Source organism: Labrus mixtus, chromosome 9 (assembly GCF_963584025.1).
Source record: "Labrus mixtus chromosome 9, fLabMix1.1, whole genome shotgun sequence".
Taxonomy (NCBI): Eukaryota; Metazoa; Chordata; class Actinopteri; order Labriformes; family Labridae; genus Labrus; species Labrus mixtus.
Genome location: NC_083620.1, coordinates 25,053,504 through 25,080,907, shown reverse-complemented (window position 1 = coordinate 25,080,907; position 27,404 = coordinate 25,053,504). Strand labels below are relative to the sequence as shown.

At 43.2% G+C, this 27,404-nt stretch overlaps 1 protein-coding gene and 1 long non-coding RNA gene across 8 annotated transcripts in view; both read right to left on the bottom strand.

Moving 5' to 3' along the window:
• The window catches only part of nectin1b (nectin cell adhesion molecule 1b), a 149,527-nt gene that overhangs the window by 113,716 nt on the left and 8,407 nt on the right, over positions 1–27,404 (bottom strand). The gene's annotated exons all lie outside the window — the stretch shown is intronic.
• Positions 17,721–21,652, bottom strand: LOC132980755 (uncharacterized). Its single transcript, XR_009674201.1, has 2 exons — positions 19,904–21,652; positions 17,721–19,857 (listed from the first exon to the last, which is right to left on the bottom strand). It is a non-coding gene; the product is annotated as an uncharacterized LOC132980755 (long non-coding RNA).

Sequence of the window (27,404 nt, the reverse complement as noted above, 5' to 3'; positions counted from 1 at the left end):
AAAAGATATCTCGAAACCGCGTCCCACACACCACTCATCACTACTTTCATCTCCCGAGCACTTCCATTTCCGCAGGTTTCCCGGATCCCTCCCCCGCACACTCACCGAGCTGGTCTGTCTTGATATGATTCAGCGGCTGGGCACAGAAGACGCTTTGTGCTGCACTTTTTTTTATCACATTAATATGTTTTGTAATCTTGTTTGAGTTTGCTGTGGGAAAATAAAGCAGCTGAATAAACCGGCTTAGCTAACAAAGACAGTTTGTAAAACGCTGCCAAACAAGCACTATCACCGTTTCTGACCTGCTCATTTTAACTCCTCTCACTGACAGCCTGTGCTCTGACAAATTTGTGTCAGAATCTTTTTTTTTTTTTTTTTGCACTAGTACGCATCAAGACACCTTTAATTCACTTGATTAAAATCAATTCACTGTTAAAGCTCCAGTGATTGACAACAAAGGTAGACTGACAGTGAGAGCTCGCTCTTTACGGTCGCTCATGAACTGCTTAATGACTTCTCACACCAAATAACCAGCTACCATGTACTACAAATCCAAAGAACCACGTTAGCGCTCCATTGCTGTGTGCTTCCACATTTAGATATTTGATGAAGATGTAGCACAGATGTAAGGTGAAAAGAGCGAGTTCACACTTGTGCAGCGGTGCTTGCACGTAGGTGTTAAGCCGGGTTCATTGGAGGAAAAGGGTGAGGGTGTTAGTGAAGTGCGAGGTCACATCTCCATTTTGCAGCTGCTCTTTGGCCCTTTTCTCATGTATGCCATTTTCTTTTATTGCGAAGAGCTGGCTTCTCAAGAGGGGTCAGAAGGACGAGAGTGAGAGTGTGGTGCGATGTCCCTGAGCTGAAGAAGCAAAACATTTTGAGTCTTGTTTACTTATTCTTTATCTACTGATTAAATTATAGTTTCCTACACCAAATGAGAAAGTGTTGACGTGATACTCAAGGTAAAATGATCAAAACCATTTCAGAGGGTATGAGGAGTTTTTAGCAGGTTATGCAACAGACTGAAATTAATGATGTCTCTTTATGACCAATAGAAGTAAACAAGACCATCAGCTAAAGGAAAGATTTTTTTTTTTATGCCTGAAACGGCTGTTCAGGGTAGATGTCAGACCAAATGTTTACTGCCTGCTGCCAAAACAGCCTATTTTTTTTTTTCTTACATTTTTCCTCAAAAATTATTTTTCACAACAGACACGTTTGACTGTTCAACGATTTCTGCTGAAAAAAACAAAAAAAACACGAACTACAAACACAGACGACAAAAACAGCAGAGAGATAAGACATACCACTCTGTCCACAGGGGGCGCCAAATCCGCACAAAGCTACGATTTTTACCATTCAGTTCTGGAAAGAAACAGATGTTCTCTTCTGAGAATTTCTAATTTTGAAAAATACAAGAAGACAGCACAGCAGTTGTACCAAGTGCTGTTATCTCCACAATCACTTGTAGCAGTTAATGTAATTATATCAGTAACAATTAGAACAATGAGACACAGATAGTTTCTCGTGAGTTAAGGATCACACCTTTGCAGTGCAGTCTGGGTATTTTTATAGACGCTCAGGGAGCACTTACTGCCAGCAGGATTAGAAACGCCACTGTTTTTCTGCTGGAGAGCAAAGCGCATACCTGTTGCCTGGAATAATAGTAGCATGGGTGAACATTTCTCATCGTCTCTGCACCCCACCGGACTATAAGTGTTATAAGTGTTCACACTTACTCCCCCACTTGTCATCCCAAACTGACAGAGATGCAGGAAAATGTTTGAGCAGGAATGAGTAGAGCGGAAAAAAAAAGGACTTGAAAATGGACAAAAGGACATTTGTGCATTGAAACTTGGGAGAGGTAAATACAGAAAGTGCTGTCAACTAAAGGTGGGTCTCTGCTCGACATATGGCCCTCACACAGGCCAGGGTAAAATAAAGGGCAGTGAGCTGTGGCAGGTGGATCCCTTGTGGGTACGATCATGTGTTTAATCTCGTTGAAAGTTATTTAAAATGTTACTTTGTGCGGTGCATTAATCTGCTATGCGCATCGACGGGGTAATTAGAGTTTCTATTCATTTCAAAATGATGGATATGTTTTGCATAGGGCAAGAAAACAGGAAAAAATAAAAGCATTAATCATTTTGTCTTTAAAAAAAAAAAAAAAAATTGTGCTATTGAGACAGAAAAACAGCTTCTTATAGGGAATAGAAAAAACTGACAGGAGTGTTAGCCTTGTATAGCCCAGCAGAGTATAGAACATACTGCAAGTGCTGATACATCTACATAACAGACTGTACATTCTACTTACAGCACAAGGATACATGCTAACCCTGCACATGCTTCCACAGCATGGAATAAAAACCTAGAGATTGTGTGAATGATGGAAGCCAGTGATGAGCTGAAGGGCGGGGGCTCTTAAAGCTGCTTCCACCTGCTCCAGCCTGGCTGAAATGTATGCTCACATGCTGTACAGTGACACAGCCGACCCTTCATACATAATAGATGTGTTGGTGTCCGTGAAGCTGCAGCTGCCCCGAGGCTAAGGGTTGTTGCAGGGCAGAGACAATAAGACACATTTCTTCCCCGTGTTGTATCAGGCTTGAATGGTTCATGCTAATTCGCAGCCTCTCCAGTGACCATATGTACATGCCTAATGAAAGGGTTGTTGCTAACGATGGTAACTGTAGTCCTGGACTGATTGCTGATGTGTTCTCTTATGATGATTGGAAATGATCTCTCACTAGTTCATGTTTTATCTGAGGGGTGAATATTGTTTCCACACCAGCTGCTAATAAGGGATGTTAAAATTGATGTTTAGGCTTTTGTTTCTGAAGAACGGCAGAATTAAAGGGGAAATGAAAAAATAAAAAAATGCATATATTTAAACTATGGCTTCACACTTGATCCACTGCGACTCTTCCGAAACAACAGCAGCTTATTAACATGTCGGCTTTTTGTTTCTAATGAAAGAAGATTTAAACAACAAACTTGTATTAATAGCAGATGCATTTAGATGTATCTGCAGTTTCCTTTTATTCCAGTAATGATCAAAGACATTCATTCCCTGGGAGGTGGGAACAAGTGATGGTGTGCAGCAATTAACAGTGTATTGTTTTCCTATTCCCCAAACAGTTAGTTATTTAGCAATTATCATGCTCGCCATCTTTTTTTTTTTTTTTTATAGTTTTCAAATGCAATTTACTTTATGAATACAAATGTCTCGTCCCCTTTTTTTTAATCTTGTTGTTGTGGGAAGAGAGAATACCACATGAATTAAAACTGTTTAATATTTATACACCCATTTTCTAGCTACAAGCTGATCTCGCTCGGCTGCACTAAAATGAAACTTGTTGTGACCTAGTTAGGAGAATGCCACACGACGATGCTCGCCCTCTATCTGACAGACTAGCCAAGCAGAAACGGCTACATGGAGCATGATACTTTGCACGGGGGCTCCTTATTGACAGTTTGTTAGCGGGGCGAGGGGGCAGCCAGGTCTGTGTCGTCCTCTTTGGCTGATTAGGAGGCTGAAGGACAAACCCTGGCTGCTCGCAGGAGAGCCGAGGCGGCCGCTCTTTTGTTAATGTGCCTGCCACTCCCCTGCAGGGTGAGCAGGCCCGGACAGGCTGAGGCGACCTGCCCCTCTTTCCCACAGCTCAGCCGGCTTGACTTTGCTTGGCTGATGAACTGTGACGGGACACAACTCCAAGGTTGTTTGTGATGCCTTTTTTTATATATATATATTTTTTTCTGCGGGGCAAGAGTGTGAAACACTGTAGAACTCTGCTGATGGCTCTCAACCTTCATATCAGCTGGCTCGGCTGCACCCGTGACACACTTCAGCGAGCACCTGAAGGATCCCCACTGTCAGGATGTAAGAGAAGCAGCCCGTTCAGCCAGCTGCTTGTGTTTCCTTACAAGAAGAGGAGCACAAACAACGTCACAAACCTGCACGGACATGATTTACATTGCACCACCTCAAATGAGTCAGTCCCGTGGTAGCAGATACCGGAGCACTGAAACTCTCTCCTAACAAAAGTTTCTGAGTGGGGAGCATGTATCTGTGCGAGAAAGATTTCTATTCTTTGAAAATTATTATTCAGATCACTCTAACCTACATGCCATTTCTACCTCAGTTAGAGAGCCTATCACCACCGTTTATGGGTCTCAAAGCGCACTGTAGCTCTTTCTGCGGGTTGTTGTGTGATTAATCTCTCCTCACAACTGAGAGGTGTTACAAAAGGCCCCTTGTGCATGAAAGGTTGTTATTTTGCGCTGCTCTTTTTTTTTTTTTACCTCCCTGCAGGTTAGAAACATACAAAATACCTCATACCATTACACTTCAGCATCTCCTTCACGTTCACTGAAATACAATCCAACATCCTGCCGGGGTCATGAAGCCTTGTTATACAGAAGCAATCAGTGAGGCCACTGTTCATTTTTTTTTTTTTTTTCCCAGAGAGCTCGACAAATGCTATAGCTGCCAAAGCTCTGCATGCTTATTACACAGAGAAGGCTCTTTAAGTGGTATGATGGATTCCCACGAGATGGATTCTCGTTCATGTTACAAAACGGAGAACACATTTCTGGGAATGTTGAAACATTTCTTCTTTTTTTTTCTGAGTCACGTCTTGGAAAAGGAAAATTCATGCAAACTAGTTCTGTTGTTATTGCTTCTCACTTTCAATAGAGATAACACGCCTATTCTTAACAGCCGGGAGCCTTTTCACTCCTGCTGTATTATTAATACAATCCATCACCACAGGTAAACTGTGCAAACCCAACCACTGGCACTGCAGCATCTTTTTTTTTTTTTTTTTACTCTTACAGCTGTTCATGTCCATAAAGATCTTGCTGGAGGGAAGTTGTTTGGATTCAAAAATCCGAGTTCAGCACACAGCTCTAGTAAATCCGAGTGATCACACGAGACGGAAAAACACAGTGGCAGAGTGAATGGAAGGTGAATAGCTAACATTGTCTCTTCACTTCAAAGGGAAGAAAATACTAATTTTCTTCTCGATGGTAGGTTGTTACAATCAAACCAGGCAAACAGTAAGAAAATCACACAGCAAGGCAATTATGTAGCAATCTTCAGTTTGACTGTATAATTATTCTTCCAGCTTAGTCTATCATCCCTGTGAATCCTCTCCAAACACTCAGCGACAGGTCCCTGCTGGCCTTCCACATCCACCTAACAAGGGTCGGGTTTCCTCAAAGTTTTCTGAAGTTTCTCTTTTCTTGTTTGTTTGCGGAGATCTCATTTAGCAGACTCAGCATGAGCGGCTGTCAGGGGATTACTCGACGAGATGTGAACTGTTTGTTGGTTTCACTGCATAAACCAATTACAGAATGAGGCACCATGAGAGAATTAAAAGTTTGATTAGCCTCAGGGTGGGTGGCAGCTTAATTGGATCGGATAACAGCAGGGCCGCCGATATCTGTGTTCAATGTACAAGGATATGTGTTTGTATGATAACGCATGTGTCTGATAAGAAAGGCAAAGAAGTCTGCAAAGGTGTTGGAATAAATACATTTCCTTTTGACTGACCGTTAAGATACAAAAACAATTCTACCATATTTTCAGCACATTTTAGAAATCTGTTTTTATGCTTGGTCAAGCAGGAGTACAGCAAAAATTGTTGTGCAATTATTATTCCTCAGTCTACTGTCCTGTACTGTTACACTATATCTTACCTTTTACAGGTATTCCATAACGGGCAACAGAAGCTTTCATTCAGCAAAAGTTGATATAGTTTCACTTAAACACAGAGTGTTAGGGTTAGGGTTACTGTATACAGAGTGGACAGGGAAATACCTTCCTGCCAGTGAAGCCAAATATTTAGGGCTCCTAAAGGTCATAAAGCCCGCCTGCTCTGTGTTTACAGATAGGACATGAGTCAAACTATATGATCAGACTGCAGGTCAGATAATATTGGCATGCCGATTTGTGTTCAAGTAATCTTTTCCTGGAGGAGTTTCTTTTTTAATTTGTTATTTGATGCTACAAAAAGGTTTTAAATGCCTCGACTGACAGCTCTGTTGTGCTGTGTGTACCGGAATAGTTGAGTACAGTAGAAAGGGCTAGAGAAAACGAAACAAACACCAACACCAAAGAGTCGTTGAACTTTAAAACTCCTGAGTGTCTTCTTCAAACCAAGACAAGGATCTGCTCACAGCGGGGAATTTTTGCCATTTTATTAGCAAGTTAAATATGTGTTTTCAGAAGTGGAAGCAGTGGGACGTCACTATCGCGGTTCTTCCAGAAGATCCTAACTGTGCAGGCTCTGGTTGCCAGAGGTTGCCAATTTTGGGATATTTTGGCTTCATCAACAGGAGGAGGCTGGGACATACTGTCCATCTGTATACAATCCCAAACTACACCAGAGTCCATGTGTTTTAACAGCTGTTTGTAATAAATGTATGTTAGCAATGCTCTTGTATCAACTATAATATTATTTTATTCAAAATGAAGATTATATGACACACTCTCCATATGCAGGCTTAACTCGTAAATGTTTACTGCTGTGACTCGCATATGGCTGCAAAATACAATAGTTCTCTTGATTTTGACTTTATGTTGATGTGAGGAGCCAATCACATCTCAAGCCGTTTTTAGAAGTAAATGAAATGTGATAGAAATGAGAAATAAAAGAAGTGTGTTCATTCTATTGGAAAAGAGCCACACCTACTCAAAGTGGAAAAACAATGAATGCATTATGTTAAAGAACACACAAAGGATTGGTAACATACTGTTAAAGCTACAGACGTTGACATAATCATAAATAGAGGCATTTCTTTTAAAAACTGACCTTTTACTGCAATCTCTGGGATCTTAATGTTCTATAGACCGCACATGCCAGAGGGCTAAATTAGCTCTGAAGAATATCATTTCTAACCCATAAAGTATGAAAGCTCCCCATATCAAATGATCTAAAAATGATCACAATGCCAAACTAATGATGGCGTTTTAATCATCCAGCTCTGCCCAGTGCCTCGGCGCTGGATCCTGAGTTAGTGAGCCAAGTCTGAGGAGTTTTTGAGTGGGAGAAGCGGCGCACTTTAACAAGTGGAGTGCGGGACATTTTCAGAGCAGCAATGAGCTCGCCGCAGCTTCAGTGCATGTCACTATAAGTAAAAACAATTCCATAACTGTGCCATGAATTATAGAAAGCTGCAGCGTTTGGCGCTCGCCCCGCATCTGAGGCAACAATCTGACACAGAGCGAGCTGACATTTCTATTTTAGCCACGCTGACGTTTGAAGCAAACCCGACATGTTGCTGTCAAGCACTCGCATGACACTTTTCTCCTCCTCGTCGTAGCGGCTCGTTATTATTTCCATTCTTTCTTGGAGAATTGTTGCAATTTGTCTTTGAAGATCTTATAGGGATGCCCTTGAACACATCGTTGCATCTCAAATAAATACACCACAATAAAACCCAAACCTTTCAAGGACACACGGTTGAGATTAAAGAAACTCTCCCTGCAGATGAACTGCACTTCATTTCAGAGAAATGAGTGGAATATTCTGCATGCGTGGTTCATGACTTAGTGTTGGGAGTCATTTGGATTCAGACACCCACAGACTGGATTAAAGCGGTGGAAAATAAGGTTCTACTCTATTAGAATTCATTGACCTCAAATGGCCCACTCCTAAACCTGGAGCTGCTAATGAATAAAAACAACAGCCAGATGCATTTCAATTTCGTCATGTCTAAATATTCAATACATTCAACACGAGGTGAGCAGGATAAAGCAGCAGCATTACTGCGTGGTCAGGTGTGTGTGTCCTTCACTGACCTTGCAGGGGTTATCACCCTGAGATTTGGCTCTGACATGTTTACACTGAATATACGGGCTGCTCTGCATGCTTCACAGCCATGTAGCAGCTCCTCTGAGGGGCCGCTGACAGAAGAACCAGAGACACAGAAGAAGAAAAAACACAAACAAAAAGTAGAAAACCCTCCCTGTTTTCTGTCCGAGAGGAACATCTTTGTTTTAATTTTCATTCACACCACCCAAACACTGTCACATCGAAGGATAAGAGTAGCCCACTACTACTAAACAGCTCAGGGACGACACAATGAGAGAAGGCGGGGGAGTTTTTCAAAGAAAGGCAGGCAGAGACACAAAAATAGACAAACGGTGGGATGAGAACGACACAGATGAGCACTTTTATTCCTCAGAGATTCATTCTATCAGACGCCGCTTCTATTTGCCGTCTCCTTTGTCTCCTTTTTTATGTGTTTGGAGAGGTACTGCACTCTACCGTGTGAGTGTGCAAGCGCCCACACTGTAAACAATAAAGTTCCTGATGAAGGAAAAGGTGCTCTGTGAGCTAAAAGTGCGAGACATTTTCAAAGAGACTTCAACAACAACAACGTTTTTCAGGAAAATTAAGAGTGTGTTCTGCACCATTAAGCTGGCTTCTAAATGATTTCACTCTATGTTGAAGTCAGTTTCACCCCTTGAATCAACGGTTAATGGGAAAATAACCCCCGAAATAGAGCACAGCCAAACACTAAGTGCATTTTAGGACAGTGCTGCACGTCTTTTCCCTGGGGTACTTTCTTAAAAGCACCCAGAAACACACCTCAGAGGTCATTCAAGGGTGAATTTTTCATGAAGAGGAGACATAAGCTTCTCTCCTGCTCCCTTTTTGAAATCTGCAAGTACCGCACAGATGCTACAGAGGCACACATAAGCCTGTAAGTTTAAATTTTTGCCGATTTGAAGAGCTGAGGAGGGTGAAAAGGGAGAAGAAGAAGAAGAAGAAGAAGAAGAAGAAAAAAATCGAGCGAGGGAAGCAGAAGGTGGATGCAGAGGACAGAGAGCAGAGGAACATCTGGGGTGACAGATCAAACAGAGAAGTGAGAGGCAGAGAGGCTTGTTTTGCCCCCGTGCAGCGATGGAGGAGAACCAAGCGTGTAGTGCATCAAATTTTCATATGAGCATCAGTGCACAGCTTAGGAATGCATTATGGAACCAAAGCAGCAGAAAATATCCTTGAGGAACAGCTGAATAAAAATGTGGCTTATTTATAGAGCGCGCAGAGAACACAGTCGAATGATTTCATTAAGCTAATTAAAGGACAGTGAATGCCCATCAAGCAAATGTGGGTTTATAATGTAATGTGTGCACAATTATTCTGGAATCATATTCCGATCTTTACCTACATTTCAATTAATTTGATTTACATAATAACAGCGCAGTTTTTTTTTTTGGTGCGAGTCGTCTTGCAGTGTTGTTGTGTTGGGTAAACATGTGCTGGAATGTCTCCATAGACACCGTCGCCAAAAAAGCTCACGCAACCCAACATGTCAGGACTGTGGGAGTTGTTGATTGTAAACACGGCTCGTATTCACAGCCGTGCATGTGTGGTCCTTGTGAGAGAGAGGGAGAGAAAAGTATTTTTTAATGTTCGTGACAGAAAAAGTACGGTGAAGACACACTTACAGCACAAAGACAATCTGTTTCCTCTCAGGCACATAGCAGGGAGAGTAATAGCTTCTGGTTCTCACACACGGGTCAGTGTTATGAAAAAGGTTCAGAGCTGCTGCCGATACAGGCACGATGCTCGCATGCACGAGTGGCATGTGAATTAACATGGGCATGTTCTGTAAAGACTATGAGGTGAGTTCAATGCAAGCTACAGCCTGTTTTAGCAATGTAGCTAACTGGCAAAGTTCACAAGTGTCTATGCATTCAAATCCAAAAGCAACATGTCTGTCATGCTTTCCCTTTTACTTTTGGCCCTGTATTAAAAACCAGACACAATAGTGTAGTGGACGTCACTCCATAGGCTCAGGAACACTTCCAAGAACCACAGCTCATTGATGCGTTCAGAAATGCAGCTGAAAGTCCCCCCATGCAAAGAGGAAACAGTTCATAACCCAGATCTGGAAAAGTGTCCGTCTTATCTCTTATCTGGGGCCCAAGGACAGATGGACTGAGGTGAAGTGGAAAACTAGCCTGTGTCCTTCAACTTTCAACTTTATTGTCCCAGAGAGGACATTTGGTTTGCAGCGGGGGGGGGGGGGGGGGGCATTAGTGCACATGACACCTGCACATCTGTGAAGGTACTATTAATGTTAATAATATATATAAAGGTTGAGGAGCACATGCTGTCAAATAGACAAACTTCTTTTTCAGGGAAGGTTTGCTTATTTTATTGAGACAATGCCAAACCTCGTCCTGGAGCATGGCTCTGTAGTGAAAGGGTCCGCAGGCCTTCCTGCAGTCTAAACATGCCTCCCATTTATAATGTTAGGGGCATTATCAAATATGAAGCAGAACAAAGGAGACCCTGAGCTGTTGAGCAGCCAAAATCTGCATAAAATAAGAATGGTAAAACAAAACAAATTGGTCTCCTCAGTTACTAAATGCTTAGTAAGTGTTGGAGCCATGGAGTGGTGGACATGTCACTGTCCTAACTTTTTTTTTTTTTTTTGGAAAGTGTTGCTGGCGTCAAACTCAAACTGGGCATGTCAGTTTTCAAAAACTGCGACATTTCTCAGCGTCAACATCTGACGCGTTGTCGTTGTACTTTTTTCACTTAAATATGGAGTTTCAATGTTTTTCAAACCATCCCATTCTGTTCCTATTTACATTTGTGTCCCACCTTTTTTTTCCAAAACTTGGTTGTCATATGGAAGAAGAAAAACATTGGTCTGACATTTGACAAGCTTTTGTCTGTCTTTCTGACAACCTGTTTTTTGTTTTTTTTATCAAACCCCCTGAGAAACTAGATTCCACAGAATCAGAGCATCCTTTTCAAATGTAAAGGTCAACATGTTTACCTATTAGAGCACTTCCTGCAGACAGACTCTGCAGTCATCACTGACGGAGGGATGAAAGTTGTGTCTGAGACGTGAGCACTAACCCCCCTCTGCATAATACTCTGGGTCTTGTTCCGCAGCACACCTGGTTCCCAGCCTTGGCACCCGCTTCACAGATGCACACAACAGATGTGCCATTGAGACGAAATAACGCCGTGTAATGTGGGTGTAAAAAGAACGAGTAAACAGCCCGCAAGATTAGAATATTCACAGGCATAAAACATGTTTATTAAACTGCAGGCAGGCTGCTTAATAATAGTGTCCAATAAATTGTGTGAACAAACAACGCTCGGTGAAAAAAAAAAACTCCTTCTTGTTCGATAATTTGGAGACGAGGCTGCGTTTGATTCAGTGGAGGTCAATAAAGCAATACGCTGAGGGCATCGTGACACAGGAAGAGGCTACAGAGCACAAACTCACAACACACACTACAGAGAATGTAAAGAGTTTCTATTAAGGCTAATAAATCTGAAGTGGACTTTATGAATGAGACAGGAGGAGGGAGCAGCGTGGACAGCTGGGGGTTTGCTTGATGTGATAAGGCTGTTTCAGAGCCTGTGGTTTGGAAAATGTGATATTTCAGTATGCTTACCAGAATGGTGTCAGAACCGATCGCACTTTTAAGAGCCACACGGTTTTCAGATTGACGTTCAAGCATAGAATTTTAGAAGTGTTAGTGGCACATTGAGGTTCTGTGAAAGTTTCATCCGTCAGGACGATTTGTCTTTCAAGGAAAACGTGACATTAAAAAATAGTTTTTTTAAAAAAAAGGAGAAATTCACTTTAGTCTAAAAAAAAAACCAAAACACATCCTCAGTCCTGACAAGAAATAGTCTATTAAAGCGTTCAAACGCTGAAGGACATCTTTTGTGTTTCTCCACCCCCCACCCCACTTTGTCCAAATGAATGTTTCAGGTAAACATATCAGCAGAAGACTGGATATAATGAAGTGACTTAATGTGCTCCTGTCGCCTTTGGCTCTACTTCAACTGTTCTATTAAAATGCAGCCGCTCGTCCCTGATACTCCCGCTCTCATATTAAGACATGTTTGTTCACTGCAGTCGCAGGGAGAAAAAAAAAACTCCACCTATTGTTACTGGTGTCACGTATAGTATCAGAGATACATGAATATTATTTTATTTGCAGTTTTTTTTTTAAAAATCTGTTCAATGGAAAGTTTCTTGTCTAATGAAAGCCGCTGGATTCAACGATTCAAGTGGGAGGGCGAGCGAGCTGAGTTCAATTTAGGTGATTGGCAGGTCAAAAGATGTCTAGACCTTCTCTTTTAAAAATGGGCTGAATTAATGAATTTTAATTGTGACGCACAAAATGAAACCATTGAACCAGTTTCATGGTGACTTTGAACATTCTGTCTCATGGATGGTCTTGTTCAGGTAATAATGCTCCATGATATCCTTGTTCTACTCCTTTGAAAACATGATCCACTTGGGATGATCTTAAATGCATACAGTAGAGCTTACTATGCAGAGGCTTATCTCTCCCCCTCCATAATACAACACATTTCTGACCCTATTTAGCGATGGCAGGGTCCACTTGTGCAAACTCCACCAAACTAATCCCCGGCGTTCGCACTGTGTCGAAATAACACACTCCATACACATCTCCCAAACTCAAACAAATCCCTAATGGAAATGCACACTGAACAAACTCACGCCTTCTTTAACAAACGAACACACACACACACACACACACATCCACCCACACACCAGCCCAAACCACCTAAGGGTGAGTTTAACGGCTTTTCTAGATTACGACTCCCATCCACAGACCGGTTAAACAGCTTGGTCCACAGCTGATGTCACCAATGCTGCTGCTCTCCTCTTTCCCTTTTTTTTTCTTTTCGGGTTTGGTGCAGACGTGTGGGCGAGTCGGGCGTGGCCGCCTCCGCCGCCGCAGCTTACTCTCTGGCCAGAGTCACATGTAATTTCTTACACATTTCACTAACCACGACATGGCCAAGATGAGACGCTTGCAAACCCTCAGCGAGCACCGCTGCCAGCCAAACACGTCTCAGCCTCTGCTTTGTGCAAACAAGCTTCAAGGTTTGACAGCCACTCAAGAGCCCATCCCCTGCCATTACCCGGCAGGAGCAGTGCGCCTGAAAGGCCATGAAAACGCTCTAAACCACACGTGAAGTCGCAACATCTGCACCAAGGACACTGCTACTCTGGAGGGAAACAGTGAGGCGAGAATGGAGCCTTGGTGAGTGGGAGGGGGGAAGCACCTTCCCCTTCATTGCTCGCCCATCTGTTTGGTTTGATTTCAAACAAATGGCTTTATTGTACGTTTTGTCTGAGGTGACACTTTGTTTGAATTCGTCCTCCTTCCCTCACAATGTGTGTGAACCAATGTCAAGGTTTAGAGAAGTATCAAGAATGATTCATGTGAGGAGTAGTCACATGGCAACAGCTGAACAACAGCGCTATTCAGTGGGCTGAGCTCCTGGAATTATGAGTAATTGTTTCAACAGTGGCTAGGAGACGGTTGGTTTTTATAGCGATGTAGGTGCAGGCAGGGACTTGTCCTTTCTGTCACAGCTCAAACCTGAACTTCCAGGAGACGTGTGTCGGGGAGGGTGGAGAGAATGCAGAGCTGTCATCTGATAAGCGCAGATTGTGATTATTTATTTAAAAGTCCCAGTGACACCTTGGCAGCGCTGCATTCTTGAGGGGGAAGGTCGAACAAAGAGGAAGAAGCAGGAGAATGCCCGAGAGACTGCTAGAGGAATCCTTCAGATGTCCCTACAGGTGCAGAGGTGGTGATATTACAATCCCCTCTAACTCTGAGCATCTGCTACACCTACACAAAACTACCAATTTAGTTTGTTTTTGTGCCGCTTTCATGTTGTCCTAATTGCTCCTCTAACTGGGATGCAACCAAGCCAACAAATATGTGCTCTTCAACCCATCTCCTGCTGAACCAGCACTGTGCCACTTCTGTCCCATGGTGCATCTTTGGATTTCTGCAGCGCCTGCTCGTTGCACCACTCCTTGTTGATAGACAGCACATGAATAATACACTGCAGTATTAAGCTTTTATCAACATTGCACATCAGGTAACACTACTCATAACCAAGCTGCAAATTGCAATATGGCGAGAGTGTCTTGACTGTTGTTGTTCAATACGATACCACATCCTGAGACTTGAGGTTTACAAAAGTGCAAGAGCAATTAGTCGACGAGTCGATTGACGGACAAATTTATTGCCCTCATTAATGACTTCATCAATTTCAGTCATTTGTCAATGAGAATGCCAAGCATCTGCTGTTTTGTGTTTGATAACAAGGTAAACGGAATATCTTTGGGTTTTACACTTTTAATTACTTAATTATACTAGATGTTTAATCGACAAAGTTAACAGAAAGCAATCTCAGAACCCATCGGCAGTCATCGTTAATCCTTAAGTGACAATGATTGCCGAGGGGAAAGAATGCCAAATTGATCAGAAATCCCAATGAAACCAGCGGTTAGTATTCAACCACTTCCAAGCCAAGAGCAGTATTTATCTTTTTTTTGGGGGGGGGGGGGGGCTCAATTACATCTGCTGGACAAGCACCCGTTCACCTATTTCTCGTGGATCCTTTCGTGACACAGCGTCAACAACATTTATCTCCAAGTTGAACATTTGAACTATAAAGGATTTGAGTTGGACTTCAGAAATCTGTTTATAGAGATTAATGAATATTCTTCAGAATACGACATTTGTAAGCCAGTTTCCATTTGACCTGCTATTGCTCTCCATACGGACTGTTTTTCCTGTACACACCAAAGCCTGCTGAGTGCTGACACATGATTGGTCAATAGAGCTTGGACTATAAACGAACAACAAACAGAAACCAGAATATTTCCCATGCTGAAAATCTAGACCCCTCCCCCCCAGTACAGATTCTATATTCATGTAGAATCTGTAAATAGTGATCAACCAGAAATGACAAACTCTGGTAGTGCCTTTGTTTTTATACCTTCAACTTCGACTTTAAAGTTTGCTCTGACGTAAAAAAAAAAATGATTGCCCAGCAACCTCACAAGGAGAATTTTGTTAATGCTCAAGTACATAAACAAGCCAAACTACTTGCACATGGGTATCCCTGCACTAATTGTCCACAAGCCAGCGAGCTGCCAGGCTTTTTTTTAACGCTCCTTTAAAAGTTGGAAATACAGTGCAAACACACCTTTCTGTGGTACCCTTCACATATTCAAAACGTGACATTTTAAAGCATTCAACAATAAATTCCCAGCTTGCTGTGTTCTGCTTCATTTTTCCCCTCTGAGACGCTTTGTGTCAACACAAAAGGTCTCCTCCCCTCTGCTGTCACCAATCAGATCTGGCCGAGAGTCTTCATCAACACCGTATCCGCCGTCGACACAAATTAGGGCCCTAATTGCTACAGAACAACCCATTCACTATTGTTTCCCTGTCAGAGTGCTCCCCTGCGCCTAACCATCTGCATTACTTCAATATTTATCATATTATACTGAGTAGCCTCACTTTCCCACAATGCCCCTCCCTAATCAGCCCCAAAAGCATGCTGAGCGAGGGTAATTTCCCCCACGTCCTTTCCACTTTATTGTTTCCTATACTGTACATTGCTACTTTTCCTTTGGGCTAATGTCCTCTTTTTTTTAACTCACCGTGGCCCCCACACTCCCATCATAATGCTTTGCCAACACTTCTGTGTTCTATTAGCGTCTGGCATTCCTCCACTAATTGCATGAAACTAGGTCTGCAACCTCTTTTACACCCAATCAGCGGGGGGGCAGCAGGGTTCCCCTTCTTGATTATAAACCACAAGGAGCTGCATGGGTAACAGAGTCGGCACAGACTCTACAAGCTGCTCAGGTGGGTGTCGAGGGGAAGTTGGGGGCTTCTCATACCTCAGCGTGTCTCTCTGTTTGTCGTCACCGGGAGTAAAAAAAAAAAAAGGGGGGGGGGGGGGGGGGAGATAGAAAGGCGGATGGTGACGAAGCCAATTATTTTCACCTATCTGCTGCTCCCTGCCAGCAGACATGTAATCTTAAACGGTCTCAGTGATCCCCGGGCAGGCTTTGAGCCCTTGGAGAATATGGTTTCACAGATGAAGCTGTCACAGGAAACAGCTTGTGTTCGGCAGCGTGCTTCTCACCTGTCGCCTATTAGAGAGCCATGGCACGAATTTACAAAATCCTCATTTCCTGAAACAGGAAAAACTTGTTGGCGTTTTGTGTAAAGATGTCTCCGCAAGCACTGATAGTTTCTTCTTAAAACATCATTTACTGTTTGCTCTGAGTCTTTGTTATGTAAATGAGCAGCTGTATATATATAAAAAAATGATCACCACAGAGAGCTCTTAGACAGCCAACGGGCTGAAATTTCAGCTCTGCAGCAGAGAATAAAGGTGTGTGAGGGAGGCTGTTACAGTTGAAGGATCAGGTGGTGCAGACTGACAAAAAAGCTGGACTACAAAGTCTCCATGGGTTATCACTATAAATAAACGACTGAGGCCGAGTGAATGAAACGGTAAATCTAAACTAAGGAGGAAATCAAGCCCTCTCTGGATGAGTCAGCCTTCCCTGCAGTAAGCAGGATATTAACGCCGTTTAGTTTAGTTTCTCAACATTTTATTAGAAAGTTCACATCATGGCAGGACCTATAGCGTCCCACTCTCTAGTATATCTTGTTTTTATCTCCCTAAAGTCCCACAGAAGCAGCTAATGCTACTGAAAATGTCAGCCGTTTAGGCAACTAAAAGCTGACGCTGACACCAGCAATTTCTGCACTTCTCTGGAGATACTGAGGCTTTTTTTCCTCGATAGTGCATCGCAAGGCTGCACACTAAATCCATATCTGAACTAAAGGCAAGAGTGAAGCGCCCTTTGGAGCAGAAATGTGGCTCCGTCATATACCCAGAGATGGCTTCAGAAAACGCTGCCGTTAAATAGGGAATCGAAAGCTGCTCTGTTTTTTGTTTTTTTTAAGCTGGAAAAAAGGAACAGACAAAGTTGTCTGATTTTCCACCAACGCACAAAAAGGTCTGCCTTTAAAGACACGAATAAACCCATTCAGGACCGAACAAAAGACATCCTTCTGTCTGCACTGATTTAAAACAACCTGTGAAAGCCCAGACCCCCCCTCCTTCTCCTCAGCGGCTACCTTAACCCTTTCAGGTAGTGACAGCTTTATCAGCCATTCGTTTCTCTGTGACACTATTTGGATCTTGAGGTTCAGTTTCACTTCTTCACTTTAGGTTTTTGAAAGACTTCGGCAGAAACCGGGGATAATAGACTGAAAGATCAGTCCTCTATAAACTCGGACAAAAACATTTCCATTACGTGCAATCAAGGCAACTGAGTACAAGAGAACGCAGAACTAGTTCACTAAAGTGTTTATTTATGGTTCGATTCAAGATGTGACGCTTCAATTGGATAATGTGACTGTATTGCTTGTTTTAGTTGAATTTATCTGTAAAGTAGAACACAGAGGAAAGTGGCTCTATTTAAGTAAATGATTGTCAACAGTTTCCTTCTTCTTCTTCTTCTTCTTATCCTTAGAGCACAGGCTTTTTATTACCTCGATCAAACGGCTTTTTGTCATACAAACTAAAGAGTTCTTTAGATAACAGCACAAATGTAAAAAAACAAATCTTAACACATCTTTTTCAGGTATTACTTGATTAAGATAAATCTGATTGGTGACCTTAACCATTAGATTTATTTGTGATTTAATATCCAACTTTTTTTTAGACCCCCTGCTGACACACAAAGAGACCTCGCATCTTTAGATGACGACGATGACCTCAGATAACAAACCAGGTAACAACAGACCATGACGAGTGTTACTCATGTATGAACGTGTCAGCTCCAGGTGGACAATCAGTCACCTGTGAGTGTGTCACACACACACACACACACACACACACACACACACACACACACACACACACACACACACACACACACACACACACACACACACACACACACACACACACACACACACACACACACACACACACACACACACACACACACACACACACGCACGCACACACGCACACACATCCTCTGCTTTTATCTGTTTCGTCATCACTGTTGGGTTCAAAGAAGAAACATCTTCACAGAGCTGACTCAGATCTATAAATATACCCTACATTTATATTTCATTTATGACACAAGAGGCAAATCAAGGCAACGCTTTCCTTCCTACTAATGGAGCCAACACACACCGACACTGACCAGACTTCAAAGATTGCACAGAAAGAGTTTTGAAACGAGGCCATTCATGCTCATTCTTGTCTTTCTGGGGGCTGGACATCATCTGCAACACATTGCGATGGATCTTCCCCAAGAGCACTTTTGATCATGCAAACATGTTCGGATAGCCTGCAACACTTTTTTTTCTGGACATGTGAGTCAGTGTCGCATTCAAACTTCAGTGAGAATGGCACCTAAAAAAAAAAAAGATAACAAAGGTTTTGAAAAGAGACTAATCCTGAAAGATTACAGGCCTCAGCTGAAACTGTAACTGTAAACACACACACACACCTAACAAGTAAGACAACTTTGCAAAAGGCACAACGTGTGTAATCTAACTACAGTGGAGTACCTTGTATTGATACATGACTGCAGGTGTGACATGCACGTTATATTCAGCACATGACAAAAGGGATCGGAGCAGCAGTTCTGCTCCGAGGCATCAGAGAAAATTGATACACGATAAACTGGAATGCAAGACGAATATTATCATTACATTTCCTCTCGAGGCGTGTGGCACCGCTCTTAGTGCGAGTGAACACAATAAGAGGAGAGACAATGGCGCGGTTTCTGGCTCCGGGACTCTTCAGGAGGACGCAGGGTTGAAGTTACACGCTACAATCGTGTCAAGTTAATGGTTCAACCTCAAAACAAACCAAAAAGTTCAATCCATCCTGACTGAGAGGGAGTTTTTGTGGATTTTAAACATCAACAAAAAGTTGTTTCAAAGGAAGCCAAAGGCGAAGAAACCCCCCTCCGAGAGGTTCAAAGAACATTTCAAATCTGTCATCCTGAAGTCCAATCATCTCAAGAGAAAAAGTGTTTCCTACTGAGGGGAAATTACAAACATGAAAACGGAGCCAAAGAGGTGTCAAGAGCGCGGCTGTAATCTGATTTTGGGTTGGGCCTTTAAGTCAAGTCAAGCCTGCGCTCTATGGAAAACAGCCCTGTCAGGACCTGCGTGGTGGGGCCTCCTCTTTGTGTCACTGTCATTTAGCATCTGCATTGGCACGTCAAACAGAATGCCACCCTCTCTCTCTGGCTGCTCGCCCCCCGTACCAGACAGGATGCTGAACAAAGGCCGCAGGATGATAGATGATGTTTTACAACGGCCACTGTTTTTGTCTGCAAGCAGGGGTGGGGGGTGGAGGGGGGGGGGGGGCTCTGCCTGACAACTGTTGATGGATATGATTCTGAAAATGTGTCAGCATGTGAGATGGAGCCATCAGAGGAAGCAGAAGTGCGGTCAGAGGGCATGGAATCAGGAACATGACAATACAGGGAACAACTGAGGGGTCTAGAGTCATTATCTGTGACTTTTCATTCATGTTAATGTTTGTTTTGCTGTTCTTTATCATTAGCTCATGAATTACAAAGAAAACCCCAAGCCCGGGTCATGAAAGCCTTTTATATGTTCTGTTCTTAATGCGGCCTCTCTCCTGGGAAAAAAAAATAAAACTTCCTTCAGATCTGAGGTTAAAGTTTTCAAAAGCAGAAAACAGTCATTTGTGGAATATAAACAGTGGATCTGAAGGGGGTTGAGATGAGCAGCAGCATGACTAAGCAGGAGAAGAAAAAAAACAAGGCCAGTGCCTGAACGGATCAACAGAATCAACAGAAAATCCAAGGAAGCAGATGCCACCGTGCCGGACAGGCGGTTTGCTTCCAGAGGAAAAGTCCAGCAAACGCAGAACAAACTGAGGATGATTTAGCAGAGATCACGACGCCGAGAAAAGACTGTTCACTAACACACACACACACCCCCTCCACACACACACACACACACACACACACACACACACACACACACACACACACACGGCCAACATCACCCTGCGACATATGTGTTTCCCGGTGCCGGAAATGAAACTCCTGTGTCTTCTCGGTGAGCTGCAGCTCCCAGAGGGTTCATGTGTGAGTCACGGCCACTGGCCCGGCCTGATGCACAATGACAGACCGGGCCTCAGGCAGACAGAACAAATGCCATCACGCCACACTCCGCTCACAGCTCTGCAGCACAAATCACAGCCATTAGCTATCTAAGCAGGCAGCTGTGTCTTAGGAGACGCATTCAAAAGAGGGAATTGGCATTCTACCACACAAATGCATCAGTGGGAACCCAGGGAAACAAGAAGCACATAACAGACTTAACAAGAATTTAACTGCGGCAACATTGGCTCGGAGAAAAATTCCACATTGTGTTTTGTGACAATGCAAGGCCAAATGACAACCTTGATGTTCCTCGAGTAGGTATCAGGCTCATCCTCTAATGAGCTCAGGATGCCAACACCACTTGTTTATGATTCCCTTTTTTTTTTTTAAAGAAAGCAAGCTCTTGTCCCTGCTGGTTACAAATGCAAACAAAGTCAATATCCTGGCAAGAAGCGTCAAAACTGGGAAATCTGGCTGCCATATTGATGCACAACTCTGGCCTTACTGAAACACAATCTGTCACAAGCAGTGCCATCTGAGTTACAATACAAATATCATGATTCAGTGAAGGAACAACATGTTTTTTCTCTCTCTCTCTCTATGCACGTGGGCCGTCCTGCTGCACTGTGTAACAATCTACGGGAGATAGAATTGACACAAGTTGGGACAACTTTGCAAAATCAAATATCAGAGAGGTGTAACAGAAAACATTTTCCCCCGAAACCAACGGCAGCTTTTGACAAAGTTGGGAAAAAAAACAGACATCTGAAAGAAATCCAAGATTTTTTTTTCTAGTTGTCTTTGTCCAACTCGATATTATGTTGCTGTCATGTTGCTCATCTTGAGACTCAGAGACACACAGCAGGATTCAGGAGCCTTTAAATGACCTTCACTCAAAGCCAGAGGCAAACTATTTGAAGTGTTGTGACTTTATTACTTGCTATCAATAAAATTCCTCGTAAATAACCAAAAAGGGAACTTCCAGCACTGATAAATTCTCTTCCTGTACATTCTGCACGCCTTGCAGATGTCACTGAATCCATCCGGCTCTGAATCTTGAATAGATCCTGTTGTTTTCTTTTACGTGCTCACAAACACATACTGCACTTGGGGTGTGAAAAAGCGGGAGGTCAAAGGGCATGCAACAAAAGGAAGCCAAGTGTACTTTGAGTGTGACACACCTGGCAACAGCCCTACCGACCTCTAGATGAGTGTGATTAACCCCCCCGGCCTGCGAGCTTTTGTTTTTCTTCTGGCTGCATCTGCTCCAGGGAAGCAGCTTGGGCTGTACGAGTTAATGTACCGATGACGGAAGCGGGCCAGCTGCAATCTTTGAAGGTCCAGGAGAAGGGGGGGGGGGTTATGGGAATTCGGGAAGGCTAAGACGCTGACAAGACGACGGCAGAAGATGGATCTGTCCGTCCAGAATTTGGAAGACATTTGAGCCCAACGTGTCAGCCGCTGGGGGGGCTGCAGCTTGTAAATAAGACATTAACCTCTGTGATTACCGAGGAGCAATGTGTGTTTTGTTGCAAAGTGCTTTTCCATACTACTGTAGCTCTCTGCTCTGTGTGAGGGACGGGCAGGGTGGTGAAGAAAAGACTTAGAAAACTGTGTCAGATCCTTTCAAGGGAAAATATATGAAATATTTCTTGTTCTCAGAGAAGGGTTGACTGCAGCCTTGGCCTCTAGCTGACAAAAAAAGTTTCCGTCTGTAATATTTGTGCTAATTCAATCAGTCTGGTGTATGCGCTGAGATAAGTTGTTTTTCTTAGTACGTGGAGAAGAGAGCTGCACACTGATGCTGCAGAGTGCACTTACTCGTGCACACAATGAGGTCAGCACGTGACCCCCCTCCGGAGCTCGGTACAAACACATCCCTTCTGCAGAGCTCAGGGCGAAGGACCATCTGACTGAATCCTTAACATGATGCTGTCCTGACACATCGCGTTGGAAACCACTGTGTGTGTGTGTGCTGCTAAAAATACTCCCCACACATGCAACACACTCTGGAGGGTTGCTTAGTATAGTAGTAGCTCACCATCGTGTGTGCATGTGTGTGTGTGTGTGTGTGTGTGAGGGGACCTTGCATGAAAAGGGAAGCCTGCACACTCTCCATTGTAAGCACGCTGCCTGAGCTCATTCACTCTCTCTCTCTCTCTCGGACATTTTCATTTTCTCCTATACTTAAGACGTCGAATAGAAAAAGGGGGAGGAGCTTACGGCTTTGCATTAATAAATCACAGAGTAAGTCTGCCTCCAGAAAGGTTACACATTTCTAAATGGATCATTTCTTATTCATCTTGGTGGGATTTTTTTCCTGCTCAGCCTTTGATGTATGGCACATCAACGGACTCTTGAGTATTGAAGCCATGTTGATTCATACGGCGCTGGCAGCTCTTGACACTCCCCTATAAATATTCATCATGAATCTAAGGTTAGAGTATAGCTGGTGAATAATCTGAAAGCTATAACCAGACATGGGTATTCATTAAGTCAATCTAATTAATCCTGTGAATAAACTAGAAGTCTTCTGTGCTGCCCTCGGCTGCAGGCCCTGACTGAGAGAATCAGGGCCGTGTGGTTTTTTTCTTTAACTTTAGGAGTTGTGTGAAAGCAACTGCAACAAAATATGTTCACTCATTCAGCGTGCGGCTTTTTAATTTTTAATTAAACCTTTGTTCAAGCGGGGAAATCATCTGAGAACAAAATCCGATTTACATTAATGACTTGGCAATTTCTAATGCAGCGACTGCAAGCCTGCGAACTCGGGGATCAAACCTGTGGGAGCGGCTTTCACACACCTCCAAAAGATCGAGAAACACAGTAATCTACAATTATGTGGATTTATATAAACTTGCTCTATCATGAAAACAGTAATACCTGTAATCCGCTCGTTATTCGTAAACACCACTTTCTCTTCCACCGTAAGAAAATCAGTCCTGTCTACATCTCGAGCGGCTAAACAAATGAGTCTACATGTGCGGGCACAAAGGGCTTATTCATGCCTGGGAGATCCCGCTACCCATCCTTGAAATGGCTTTAATTCAAAAATCTCGAGCCTTTAATGGTAGTTTTCATTGACTCCCTTTTTTCCACAATTTTCTGCAGGTCTTTGGAATAAAATAAATAATGATTTGTCAGATGAAAACTGTGTTCAAGGTGTGTGGGAAGGCAAACCTCAAAGGCACAAAGATAAGCCGTCTTGCGTTCCCGGCTATTGTTTATCTGGCAGGGAATTTTAAAAGGATATCATTCATTATTCAAACTGTATTTGCAGAATACCGACTCGTAGCTGCGCTTAGTTTTGGAGACACTCTTTGTGTAAATGTTAAATAAACCAGACCTTTGCTCCAGGGATTACCTCGCAAATGCATGATTGTCATCCCCATATACGCAATAGAAAGATCCACAATGGGCCGATACTGTAACACTAAGCACACAAATGACAGAGCAGTCTGTGCAGAGCTCTTTGGGGGGAGTGTGCACAAACTGCTAATCCACTCATCACTTCTCCATTTATTTATTTATTTTTTAATAAAACCATTCGCTTTCATTTCTTCAACAGCCCGTTTCCCCTTCAAACTGTGGACATCTTCACAGGCAGCTGTACTTTAACCACATCCTCCCGCTGCGAGAGTTGTTTATTTTGATCTTGTGGAGATTGAAGATGTCTAATTGTGTGCCTGCTTTTTTCCAGAAACACATCAAGACATTTGACATTTTCTGTGTTTATGCTTGGCAAAAGAGCAAAGACTGACAGTGATTGCCAGACAAAAGGGCAATGTTTGTTGATGTGGAGTTGGTGTACTGCAGAGACACTGAATGGAATGAAAGCGCCGGTGTAGGGGAAATGCTTCTGCTGCAAATCAGTTGGATGTGTGTGGGACTTATGCAGATATTCCTGTTTTAAAGGGTGTGATTTTTTTTGGTTGAAACACCTTGATAAAAACTGTTTTATAACCCATCCAATTACTTTGCATACATACACACTTTAAGAAGAATTGTAGCTTCTATAAGGGCCTAATTGTCACACTTCTTGAGCATGTTATCACTTTTTATTATGTGAGAGGAAACACATGAGCAAATGTAGCAGAGCTCGGTGCGCATGTATAGGTTTACTGTGAGTTCTAAAGGATACAAACAAGCAGGATGAGTCAATTATCTCCATCACACACACACACTGAAGCCTGTACGACTGAACCAACAGCAGCGTCTTAATCTATGTGGTAAGTAGCTGTATTCTCAGTTGGCACCCAGCTTCTGCTTGATGGATTCTTCAAGCACGATGTGTGAAAAGCAGTTGTGGAAATCAAAAATTCCCCTGACACTCATTCGCCGATGATCAATTTACCATCCTCCCCTCCTCTGGCTTGCCCTCACACATCAGCATCAATCCGACGCGAGTAAATACAGTGAGAGGCTTAATGCATTTTTCTCTCCAGGGATTCTGCAGACCAAAATGGCATTGGCTGAGCGAGCAAATAAATAAATAAATAAATGTATTCTGTTGAGTGGTGGAGCGGATTGCATTCTGTTGAATAGAGAACAACCCTTTCTTCCCCCGTGCTGTCCGTAGAAAAAAGGGGAGAGAAATGTCTTTTAGTCCTGTTTATGCCTCTGAGCATAAACAGCTGCGCACAGACGCAGGAGAGAGAGTCTGCAGGCTCATGACACTGGAGGCAGCGATGAAGCTCAGTTCACATAAGGAGAGAGGAGGCAGACGTCCCCACGTTAAGCCAATCAAAAAGGCACCACTGCACAGTCAGCATGTGTGCTCTTGAGCCGAGGTAATTAGAGCCCTCCTTTAGCGTGGCCTCCATTCAAACTGCAATCAGGAGTTTTGGCACAACAAGGACTATGAAAATCACTTGAGCTTAACTACGTCCATCCACCGTGCTCCGCCATGACATAATCTTCTGGAGAAGGCTATTTATTTCTCGTTATTGCAACCACTTCATGTCCTGATATGAATGTTGTGTCCCTGTGGCAATGACAGGAAGGACAAACAAAACAACGTTCAACAAACCTCTTGCAGAAAAAGGCTGGCTGACATTTTCCCCTTGGTCACTCTTTGATAGCGTAACTTCACCGGATTTGATTAATCTCTCCCGGCACATAATCTAGTGCGCTGCCCACAGAGCAGCAGCAGTCCCCCACCCCACCTCTGCACAGCAGCAGCTGGATAAGCCGTGATAGGACGGAGTGCACTGTAGCAACTACAACACACCCAGCGAGTTCGACATCGTGACCTTGACTGGAGAGAGCATGGGGCTGACAGACGGGCTCTCTCTCTCTCTCTCTATCTTTTTTTTCCTCGCTGCTGAAAAGGGGGCTCAGTCCAATTACAGGCCGCTGGGTACATTGTCTTGTTAACTCTGGGCTCAGACTGCACATTTGGGCAGCTCGGAGATCAAGCGCTCGCTGGAGTCGAAATTGACAGAGCTACCTTTTTTTTTTTTTTTTTTTTTGCTGCTGCTGTCACAGCCTCCTGTGTTCCTCTGTCACTGGCGGGATGATGGAGGAGCAGAATAAGCTGTCTGAGGCGTCTATGCAGATAGTGAGGACATCAAAGGCGGCGGGATCCTGACAGCCGTCGTAGGAGGTCTGACTCTTGTTCAGCAATTTAGCAGCAATGCAGTGGAACTCAGACACACAGAGCGCGCGCGGAATTCCTAAAAGAAGTGTAGACCTCTTTCTTATGGCTCAATCTGTTCCTGGTGACACGTGAACCGTAGACAAACACACGTAAATGGTGACATTAACATCCACTAAAGATGTGCTTATATGCCAAAACAGCATTAATCGACCCATGTAGCCTCAGGGTTGTTATAGTGATGGAACAATGATTAATCTAACACATTCTGAAGAGTAATTGACCAATGCAATAACCCTTCACTTTGCACATCCATCACAGAATACCCAACCCCCCCCATGTACATTTTTAGCTTCTCATATAAGCACATTTACTGCTTCCACTGGATCAGCTGAAATGCAATATGTTTTGGTTATGGTTTGTTGGTTTGAACATTGACCATTAAAGTGTCAATCAATCCATTTTTAATCATATTTTCTAATTATAGCGCCAAAAATAACGGCAAACGCGATGTCATGATTAGATAAAGAGCAGGTTTGGACCGTTCTCTGTTAATATTTTATGACATAACGCTCCATATGTTCCTCGATTACACAGGTCCAACTATAATCAACACATAATACGTTACTAATAATAACGGTCATTTCCGGGACTACTTTACTGACTGACATTAAAAGGTGTCAGGGTCAGAGTGAGTGGGAATCTTTCGCTCCTCTCTCTGAACTTGAAAGTGAGAAATGTTTTCAGCTCAACGACAAAGACAGCGGCTGCTTTTGATCCAAACTCCGGCAGATTACTAATGAGCTATTGACCTATAAATGGCACTTCAGAAATGACAGCTACCAATATTGACCTTTAAAAGAGGAGTAAATACGACAAGTGTCTCCCAAAAGCTCGGCACCGCGAGCGTGCCAGAGGTCAATACCAAGACTCCATTAGAACCATTTAAGTGAAACATTCTCCTGGAATAAAATGCCACATTTTGCTATTTGCTGAAATGATCCCGCGGAACAGGGATGGAATATTTTAATGTTTTAACCACACGCAGGGGCAGGCTTGATGCGAGAGCAGCTGACAGCCGGAGGAGCGAGCGGCGACCTATCGGTGCAGACCGCGACTCTGAAATACGCCTGAGTGTTAATTGGAAACACGGCACAACTGCTTCCTCACTGAGGCGTGTCATTGGAAAGGGAAGAGGCAGGAGCAGGAAAATATACAAAGACACTCATGAGGATAAAAGAACACGGCTCAATATGATCGGAGCAGGCAGATGAGACGACGCTAAATACACATCTGTCTGAGGCTACACAGTAATCTTAACACAGACAAATAGCCCTTTGTCTGAAAAGGGTCCCCTATAGCTTCATTTTTTTAAATCCAGAAACTTTTCTTTCCCTCTGGACTAGCAAGAAAAACAACTAAAAGTCCCATAAAACTTCAGATTTATCCTTTTTGAAGGACATATAGCTCATTACTGACGTCAGAAATCAAATCCTCGAATTTACTATTATTTTTGTGTTTCCGGCTAAACCGAAGGATTAATATTTTCTTTGCCCCTTGAGTTTAGACAACCTCAGAGGTCTCTGTGAATCAACAGATCACGCTGACAGGCAGGTTTTGTGTTTCTGTTTTTTGCACACCTTCCTATATATTTCCAGTGAAGCAGTAGAGCGGGTGAGGCTGCATCTGTTCCAGATGTTTCCTACAGGTGTCGTGTATTGACAAACTACCATCTCCTCACACAGTTGTGCTGCCCCCCCTGTGAATGCCCAACATCCTACCC